The following is a 6,284-nucleotide window of genomic DNA, read 5'->3' on the forward strand; positions in this document are numbered from 1 at the left end:
AATCATGGGGAAGACTGCTGACTTGACAGTTGCCCGGAAGACGATCATTACATTTCATGGCATTTAGCAGCTGCTCTTATCCAGAGGGATGTACAACAAGTGCAAAAGTCAGGCACATGAATTGCTGAACTTCTAGACAAGAAAGTTCTAGTGCCAAGTGAACAAGTAACAGAATAATACTGTGTGTAATATTCTGCTGAAGTACCAATACTCAGCCAACAGCCAAGGAAACTAATCAACTATACAAATGAACAGACAAACTTGAACTAAATAGAGAAAAATAAAACTCCAATGGTTAACTCCAGGCAAGACTGTTTCTAGACTGATACACAGTGGGCAGGGAAGCAGGGGAGAGGTGCAGCCTGAATAGGTGAGTCTTCAGTCTGCACTTGAAGGTGGTCAGAGAGTTTGCAGTCCTGACCTCAATGGGAAGGTCATTCGACCAACAGGGGGTCAGGACAGACAGCAATCTTGAGCAGGCTGGGCAGGAACAGAGAACAGGAGAGGCCAGGCGACCAGTAGTAGTGGAACATAAGGATCCGGCTGACATGTAGGGTCAGATCAGACTCTAGAGGTATGCTGGCCCTAACCCCTTGACAGCCTGGTAAGCTAGCACCAATGTCTTAAATTTGATAAGAGATGACAGGTAGCCAGTGTAGGTCGACAAGCAGAAGGGTGACATGGGATGAACGAGGGAGGTTGTAGACAGACAAGCTGTTGTGTTCTGGTTCTGGATAAGCTGCAGGGGTCTGATGGCAGAAGCTGGAAGGCCAGCAAAGAGAGAATTGCAGTAGTCCAAGTGGGAGAGGATCAGTACTTGGACCAGGAGCTGAGTAGAGTAGGTGGTGAGGAAAGGGCGGATCCTTCAGGTGTTGTAGAGGAGGAATTTACACATCCAGGACACTGCAGAAAGGTTCACTGAGGAGGACAGTTTATCGTCAAACATGATCCCGAGGTTCTTCGTACTGGGTGGTGACCAAGAGATGTCCCCCAGGGAGATGATGTCCAGGGGTAGCGAGAATGGAGCCAGAATGTAGATTACCTCTGTCTTACCTGGGTTGAGCTTTAGGTGATGGCTGTCTTTCCAACTCTGGATGTCACATAGGCAAGCAGAGATGTGAGTGGAGATCTGTGTGTCAGAGGGAGGAAAAGAGAGAAACAGTTGGGTGCCATCAACATTGCAGTGGTTGGAGACCGTGAGAAGAGATAATCAGGCCGAGAGACTGGGTGTAGAGGGAGAAGAGAAGTAGACCAAGGACTGAACCTTGAGGAACACCAGTGGTAAATAGGCATGGTGCTGATACAGCATCAGACCAGATAACCTTGAAGGAGTGACCGGAGAGGTAGGCCTTGAACCAGTCCAGGGCTGTCCCACAGATCCCCAGAGCTGATAAGGATGACAGGAGGATGAGGTAATCAACAGTGTCAAATGCAGCAGAAAGGTCAGTGAGAATCAGGACAGAGGAGAGGGAGGTGGCATGTGCTGCATGAAGTGCTTCATTGATGGAGAGAAGCACAGTCTTGGTTGAGTGTCCAGCTCAGAAGCCAGACTGGTGAGGATCCAGGAGGTTGTTCCATGAGAGAAAAGAGGAGAGTTGGTTCACAACAGCATGTTCAAGCTTCTTTGATAGGAAGGGGAGAAGAGAAATGGGGTGGTAGTTCTGGATGACCAAGGGGCCTGAAGTATTTTTTTTCCATCAGAGGATTGATGTGGGCCTGTTTGAATCTAGAAGGAAAGTATCTGGAGGACAAGGAGTTGACAATGGAGGTGATAAATGGGAGTATGTCAGGAGTAATGGTCTGGAGAAGAGATGAGGGGATAAGGTCAAGGGCACAGGTAGTTGGTCAGTGAGAGAGCAGGAGCCAGGAGAAATAAGAGGTGGAAAGAAGGGAAAAAGCAGAGAGCAAGGGGGAAGAGACAGAGAGAGTGGGGAGGAGTGTAAGGGGGAGGCAGGCATGGTGCAGGAGATGTGGATGGCCATGATCTTTTCCTCAAAAAATACCATATATTCCTCTGCAGTAATGGAGGACTGAGGTGCAGCTGGTTGAGATTTGAGGAGGGAAGGGAAAACAAAAAACAGTTGATGAAGGTTGGAGATGGAGGTATGAATTTTGGAGTGATCAAATTTGATCTTAGCTGATTTGAGTGAAGCTGTGAACTTGGCAAGGAGGGACTGGTAGTGAGACAGGTCAGCAGGTACCTTGGATGTTCCCCACTTCCTCTTTGCTGCACATAGACTGCTTCTGTTGGAGTGAAGTGTTTGACACCCAGGGACTAGGAGGGGAAGATCTTGCTGGCCTGGAGACAAGGAGATAATGTGTCAAGTTATGAGGAGAGAGAAGACAGCAGAGAAGATATAGCAGATTTAGTGGGGAGATTGGAGAAAGATTCAAAGGGGGGAACAGAAGCAGTGACTGAGGAGGCAAGAGAAGGATACAGGAAGTGGAGGTTACAATGGACTGTAACAGTGGGGGTAGGATGGCTGAAGAGGAAGGAGAATGAAATTAAGTGGTGGTCAGACAGATGGAGAGGGGTAACTGTGGGATCTGAGGCAGTGAAGTTTCTGAGGAAGACCAGGTCTAGAAGGTTGCCAGGTTTATGGGTTGGAAGTGAGTGCAGCAAGGAGAGATCAAAGGAGTGGATTAGTGGAAGGAAGGCAGCAAAGTGGGAGGCTTCAAGGTTGAAGTCTCCCAGGAGCATCAGTGGGGTGCCATCTTCTGGGAAGAAGCTGAGTACCATGTCCAGTTCATCAGAGAAACATCCCACAGAGCCAGGAAGGAAATAAACAACAAAAAGGTTAACAGGAGAAAAGACTGAAATTGAGTGAAATTCAAAGGAGGAGATGGAGAAGTGGGAGAGTGGAAGAGGTGAGAACTCCCACGACTGAGAGATCAACAAACCAGTACCACCACCATGAAGACCAGATGGGCAAGGGGATGTGAGAGAAAAAGAAGGAGGTGGGCAGGGCTGCAGGTGTTGGCAGATGAAATCCAGGTCTCAGTCAGTGCAAGGATGTGGAGGGACAGGAGGGAGGTGTGGGTAGAGATAGTCAGTCTTCATGTGGCAGACTGGCAGTTCCATAATCCAGCAGTGATCCAGAAGGTGTCAGTGGAGGTAACTGAAGGGTAGATGAGGTTGGAGAGGCCTCATCCTTTTGGGGGGCCATGGTGATGGAAGCACCATTTGTAGGTGAGACCACAAACAGGAACGGTGTAGAGCAGGGGTCTTCAATCCTATCTGCAAAGGGCCGGTGTAGTTGCAGGCTTTCATTACAGCCAAATTGGAGGCTCACTTGATTGTTGACTGGAGACGAGGGTGAAATGATTAAACAAGTGAAATCAGGTGTAGCTCCTGCTTGGTTGGAATGAAAGCCTGCAGCCACACTGGCCCTTTGTGGATAGGATTGAAGACCCCTGGTGTAGAGGCACATCATGGTAGGACAGGGGGAGAGATATTGGGAAAGAGCACTTGAAACCACACTAAAAACCCAGCTAATTAGCAAATGAAAAACATGATTTCTCATGCAGTTGAAACTGATGGGTGAATCCCATCTGTAATCCCAATGCAAACATGGGTAATGGAGTAACATGCACCTAACAAGCAGCAGATAAACAGAGTATTCACAGATACAGTACAAGCAACAGAAGACACAGTATTCTAATCACAAAAAAACAATTGGCAAAACACAGAAAACTTAGCCTGCTAGTAATCTGTCTTACCTGGAGTAAGGAGAAAAAGAACTGGACTGTTCTCAGTGGTCCAAAGTCCTCTTTACATTTTGCATTTTATTTGGAAATAAAGAGTCTGGAGGAAGATTGGAGAGGCACAGAAAGTCAGTCTGAACCCAACTACAAACATGACTGCTCAGAACTACAACACCCACAATCCACAGCACCCTCTATTACCTATTAAATACACCTGTCACTCATTTCCTGGTTCATCAGCCCCTGCTATATAAACACCTCTCCCACTCTCACTCAATGCAAAGTATCATTCAGTGTTCATTTCTGTTGATATCTGTCAGTTTAACCACATAACATTAGAATAATTGTTGCACTTGGTGATGTCAGGGTTGTATCATAAAGCATCATATCCTAGCAATGTTGCATGCAATTTAACCACAATTATAATACAAAAAGTAAACAATCGTGGTAAGCATACTGCTTACCTTGTGAAGAGCCTTGTGTGGATTGTGTTACTGAGTCAATGTCTGAAACACAACAGCTGAAATTATCACCATGATAAGTTTGAGTGATTTTGACACAGGTACATCAGCTACATTAAGCATCATAACATAACACATGGCATAACTACACACGTACAGTGATGGCAGTGCCAATGTGTGGTACCTTGGGATCCATTTCCAGAAGAGATCTTGTTGCTGTCTAACTTATCCTGTTCACCCTCATCACTGTCCCTTCTGTCTTTGCTGCATGTCTGTTTACTATTACTACACTGGCTGAAGTAGTGTGTAATCTTTCTTTTCATTTTGCCTGACAGGTAAAGGAAACACCAAAATACATCAATCACATTACTGCATGAACATTTAGCAAAAGGGGAATGTAGGCCTACTGCTGCATTTATATTGCTAGGCTACTATGTCCGCTGTGGGCTAAAGTTAGACAGATACTCCCAGAAACAGATATGTAATCTTTGAGAAAGATAGACTACACCATTTTCAGTCAACCAGTTCAACTGTTTAAATTCAAATTCAAAGTTATTCCAAGTCAAGCGTAGTGGTTAAGGAGCCTGACTAATATGCTTGTAGTCTGGAAATTGTGGGTTCAAATCCCAGCTGCCACTGTTGTGCCCTTGGGCAAGGCACTTGACCCTAAGTTGCTCTAGGGGAGAATGGTCCAATTTATAGTTGACAAATGTAAGTCACTTTGGATTAAAGCATCTGCTAAATGCGTAAATGTAAAATGTATTATTATTTGTCCACCTCCAATTGGATTGCTTTGGTTTCATTTAGTTTTACTTGACAATAATATTTCAATTGCAGTTTGATAGACATTACTTGGAAATTACTATAACAACTTCATACGATGCATGATTTCTGCTCTATCCTACATATCCCACAGTTCCTGGAGCGATCTCGTTTTGACTTTGACTAGAAAAAAACATGGCGGCAAGTTTAATTATCGAAAATGTTTATCATGTTGTTTGTGTATGTATTTCACCTTGCCTAAATTAAACATTAGACTCGTTGGTAATGTCATAGTACCATAAAGGCTAACGTTAGCTTGATAGCTCATACATCAAAACACCCCTCTCTAACCTACGCGACGCGCTGCCTACACGGTTGATGGTGCTACCAACGGGCTCTGGTGCTATCTAGCTCGGCTATCCAAATGTGCTAATCACTGTCTGACAAGCAGTCTTTGCAGGATGTTGCTTGCAAGCACGGTCCTCCCTCGTCTTTTGAACACAATTAATTATCATTAATTATTGTGCAAGTTCACTCGCATGAAGGAGTTCAAAGTTCAGTTCATACTCAACTCACCTGAGCAGAACTCACTCGGCCAAGTCAGTGAAAGCCATTGGTTTTAAAACAGGATAGAACGGTCAAACACTAAAAGACAGCTAACCTGCCGATGTAATTTTCTCTTTTGAATTGTACAATCGAAAACCACCGACGTTTTGCTTTCTATCTATCTAGTATCTATGTGTGCACACAGCACAAATCCCACTGTAGCCGGATATCTATAAAAACATATTTATCTATACGGTTGCATTTACATGCAAATGAAGGTTTCAGTCACTGAAAATGGATACTTTCGAAAACTCCAGGCAAAGTGGAGATTTCTGGAACTCTGAATTGTCTGAGGACAGAATTGTAACTGTATGTCTAGAAAGTGAGAAAACTTGGAGAGTATAAGAGATGAATAACTTACCTCCCAAATTAATCGCACGTTCACATAGTTCGTAGGTTGTTGTGTTGTTGGACTAGCACATGACTATCTGATATCACCACTGTCACGACAACCTGCTCATCCACCTGCTGCTTGAACGTGCGAAATGTTTGTGTGCTACGGCAATATGCATCCCCGCAGAAACCAAGTAGATGGAACAAAAATCCAACAGGCAGAACTAACATTTCATGGGACATATCGGTTTTATAAATTTTATTGTCTGGCCCTGGGATGGCCAGGGCGGGACCAAGGCATGCCCTGGGGTGGCCACGGCCACCCCTGGCCACCCCTTAGCTCCGCCCCTGCAGAAGAGACACCCTCCTGAACCTGACCACATGCTCACCAGTGGGTTCACAAGGCCGTAACCTAAA

The 6,284-nt window shown here is 45.1% G+C and overlaps 1 pseudogene; it reads right to left on the reverse strand.

The window, feature by feature from the left end:
• Positions 1-358: 358 nt before the first annotated feature.
• Positions 359-2,740, reverse strand: LOC132889870 (uncharacterized; annotated as a pseudogene).
• Between the last annotated feature and the right edge of the window lie 3,544 nt (positions 2,741-6,284).

Source organism: Neoarius graeffei, chromosome 8 (genome assembly GCF_027579695.1).
Source record: "Neoarius graeffei isolate fNeoGra1 chromosome 8, fNeoGra1.pri, whole genome shotgun sequence".
In the NCBI taxonomy this organism is placed as follows: Eukaryota; Metazoa; Chordata; class Actinopteri; order Siluriformes; family Ariidae; genus Neoarius; species Neoarius graeffei.